This window comes from Triticum dicoccoides, chromosome 3B, assembly GCF_002162155.2.
Source record: "Triticum dicoccoides isolate Atlit2015 ecotype Zavitan chromosome 3B, WEW_v2.0, whole genome shotgun sequence".
Lineage (NCBI taxonomy): Eukaryota > Viridiplantae > Streptophyta > Magnoliopsida > Poales > Poaceae > Triticum > Triticum dicoccoides.
In genome coordinates this window covers 361110083-361114457 of record NC_041385.1, presented here as the reverse complement: position 1 = coordinate 361114457, position 4375 = coordinate 361110083, and positions in this window count along the sequence as shown.

Below are 4375 nucleotides of genomic sequence, written 5' to 3'. Positions count from 1 at the left end.
TTAATGAACTGCTTGCGCGTCTTCCACCACCGGCTGCACCTGTCGCACCTCTGCAACAACAACAACTACGCCCCCTTCCGAATCAGTATGGACGAGCACAGCGTGTTCCTATTGAGCCAGGACAACATTCTGGTGCCGCTGCTACTACTGTTGGTGCTTCTTTGGCTCCTGCTACTGCTGCTGCTGGTACCCAGGAGGATGATGATTATGTGGGAGATTATGAGGATGAGGTTGATCAAAATCCGAACTACGTGCAGCCACCAGCACCACCACCACCAGGTCGACCTCAGGTATATATTCGTAATGGTAGGGCCGCACCACCACCTCAGGTACGAGATGATGTCCATATTCCTAAACTGAAATTGAATATTCCACCATTTGAGGGTAGATATGTTCCTGATATATATCTTACTTGGGAGTTAGAAACTGAACAACGTTTTACATGTTTACAATATCCCGAGGAGAGACGGGTTGCTGCTGCTGTTTGTGCTTTCACTAGTTTTGCATGTGTATGGTGGTCTGAACATTGTAGATTATATCCTATTCCCGCTACTTGGGCTGCTTTGAAAACTGCTATGCGTACTCGTTGGGTTCCACCATATTATCAACGTGAATTGCTTCAAAAATTACAGCGCTTAAGACAAGGAAAAAATTCTGTAGAAGAATATTATCAGGAATTACAAACTGGCATGATTAGATGTGGTATTGTTGAGGAGAATGAAGCTATGCTTGCATGTTTTCTGGGTGGATTAAATAGAGAGATTCAGACCATTCTAGACTATAAGGAGTATACTAATATCACTCGTTCATTCCATCTTGCTTGTAAAGCTGAACGTGAAGTGCAGGATCGACAAGCATTGGCGCGAACTAACTTTTCTGCAGGCCGACCTTCATCATGGACACCGCGTGCATCTTCTACTTCAACTGCACCAGCACCTCAATTAGGTGCCTCCTCCAGTCGTGATACAAGAAAACAGGCACAACCACCATTATCTGCCAAGAGCGCACCTGCTGGGCCTGCACGGAGTTCTTCTTCTTCCATGGCATCAACAGGGCACACAAGTGATATTATTTGTCGTCGTTGTAAGGGAGGAGGTCATTATGCGAGAGAATGCAAATCTCCGCGTGTGATGATTGCTACCGCTGATGGTGGATATGAGTCCGCTAGTGACTATGATGAGGAGACTTTGGCTCTTATTACACGTGAAGAACATGGTGGAGATGATTCTGATCAAGAGACGCAATACATGGCTCCTGAAGACGCTGACAGGTATGAATGTTTAGTTGCTCAACGTGTTTTGAGTGTGCAGGTCACACAAGCTGAGCAAAATCAGAGGCACAATTTGTTCCATACCAAGGGAGTTGTGAAAGAACGTTCTGTGCGCGTCATCATAGATGGAGGGAGCTGCAACAACTTGGCTAGCATGGAGATGGTGGAGAAGCTTTCTCTCACCACAAGACCACATCCACATCCTTACTACATCCAATGGTTCAACAACAGCGGCAAGGTTAAGGTAACACGTACTGTTCGTGTGCATTTTAGTATATCTACATATGCTGATTATGTTGATTGTGATGTGGTACCTATGCAAGCATGTTCCTTATTACTTGGTAGACCATGGCAATTTGATAAAAATTCTGTACACCATGGTAGAAACAATTAGTATACTCTTGTTCATAAGGATAAAAATATTACTTTGCTTCCTATGACTCCTGATTCTATTTTGAAAGATGATATTCATAGAGCTAATAAAGCACAACAAGAGAAGAATAAGAGTGAAAATCAGATTGTGGCAATAGAATTTGAGCAACAAATGAAGCCTAATAATAAACCATCTAGTGTTGCTTCGGAAATTAAATTGAAAAGTGCATGTTTATTTGCCACCAAATCTGATATTGATGAGCTAGATTTCAGCAAATCTGTTTGCTATGCTTTTGTGTGCAAAGAGGCATTATTTTCATTCGAGGACGTGCTTTCCTCTTTGCCTCCTGCTGTCACTAACATTTTGCAGGAGTTCGCTGACGTCTTTCCACAAGACGTGCCACCGGGATTACCGCCTATTCGAGGGATTGAGCATCAGATTGACTTAATTCCCGGTGCTTCACTGCCAAACCGTGCACCATACCGTACCAATCCAGAGGAGACGAAGGAGATTATGCGTCAAGTACAAGAGCTTCTCGACAAAGGTTATATACGCGAATCCCTTAGTCCTTGTGCTGTTCCTATTATTCTAGTGCCGAAAAAGGATGGTACATCACGTATGTGTGTTGATTGTAGAGGCCTTAATAATATTACTATTCGTTATCGTCATCCTATTCCTAGGCTAGATGATATGCTTGATGAATTGAGTGGCTCTACAATATTCTCCAAAGTTGATTTGCGTAGTGGCTACCATCAAATTCGTATGAAATTGGGAGATGAATGGAAAACAGCATTTAAAACTAAGTTTGGATTATATGAGTGGTTAGTCATGCCTTTTGGGTTAACTAATGCACCTAGTACTTTCATGAGATTAATGAACGAAGTTTTACGTGCTTTCATTGGACGATTTGTGGTAGTTTACTTTGATGACATATTGATTTATAGCAGATCTTTGGAAGAACATTTGGAACATTTACGTGCTGTTTTTATTGCTTTACGTGATGCACGTTTGTTTGGTAACCTTGGGAAGTGCACCTTTTGCACCGACCGAGTATCTTTTCTTGGCTATGTTGTTACTCCACAGGGAATTGAAGTTGATAAAGCCAAGATTGAAGCTATTGAGAGTTGGCCGCAGCCCAAAACGGTCACACACGTGAGGAGTTTTCTTGGCCTCGCTGGATTCTATAGGCGTTTTGTGAGAGATTTCAGCACCATTGCTGCACCTCTCAATGAGCTTACAAAGAAAGATGTGCCTTTTCTTTGGGGTACCGCACAGGAAGAAGCTTTCTCGGTATTGAAAGATAAGTTGACACATGCTCCTTTACTCCAACTTCCTGATTTTAATAAGACTTTTGAGCTTGAATGTGATGCTAGTGGAATTGGATTAGGAGGTGTGTTATTACAAGATGGCAAACCTGTTGCATACTTTTCTGAAAAATTGAGTGGGCCTAGTCTGAATTATTCTACTTATGATAAAGAATTATATGCTCTTGTTCGGACTTTAGAAACATGGCAACATTATTTATGGCCCAAAGAATTTGTTATACATTCTGATCATGAATCTTTGAAACATATTAAAAGTCAAGCTAAACTAAATCGTAGACATGCTAAATGGGTTGAATTCATTGAGACTTTCCCTTATGTCATTAAACACAAGAAGGGAAAAGAAAATGTTATTGCTGATGCATTGTCTCGTCGCTATACTATGCTTTCACAACTTGACTTCAAAATATTTGGTTTGGAGACCATCAAAGATCAATATGTGCATGATGCTGATTTTAAAGATGTAATGCAGAATTGCAAAGAAGGAAGAATGTGGAACAAGTTTGTCGTTAACGATGGATTTGTGTTTCGCGCTAACAAGCTATGCATTCCAGCTAGCTCCGTTCGTCTTTTGTTGTTGCAGGAGGCGCATGGAGGAGGATTAATGGGACACTTTGGTGTGAAGAAGACGGAGGACGTACTTGCTACACATTTCTTTTGGCCAAAGATGAGACGGGATGTTGAGCGTTTTATTGCTCGCTGCACTACATGTCAAAAAGCTAAGTGTAACATCCCAAATTTTCAATTTGGAATGTTATACATTAGGTCATCATGCATACCATGTTTTTCTCACATTTTCCGATCCTAGAAAATTTCACGCAACTCAAGGACCCTCGGAGAGAGTTGGAAGTTTCATTATTTTCATATTTGGGATTTCTCAAATTTTGAAAATAGGATCATTTGGATTTATTTAATTATCTTCATAAAGTTTTCCTATAAAAATTTTGAGAGAGGGAGTAATATGACTTTCCCAAATTTAGGAAAAATGAAGATTTAATAAATAAACCCATTTTGGTTTTGCCGGAGTTGTATTTGCGTTTTATTTGCCTTAGGGAAAAATGCGTGTTTTTTTTTAAAAAAAAAAATTGCATTTAGGCCCGAGTAAAGTTCATTTTTGTTCGACTCATTTTTAGGAGTCGGGGAAAGTTTACTGTATTAATTTTGGAGTTCGTTTAGATATTTTTTATTTTGTCGCTCTGCGCGCGAGACCGTTTTTAAAAAAAAAAAAAACTGCAGCGCCTTGGGCCAAAGGCCCAAGCTGCTAGCCGCCGGCCGGCCAAGGCCAAGGCCACCACGCGCGCACGCACCAAGGGGGCCAGGGAGCCACTCCTTTTTCCTTGTCCTAGTAGGACTCTTTTCCTACTTCGTTTATTCCGTATCTAATCCTAGATCTATTCCTAATCCTAATCT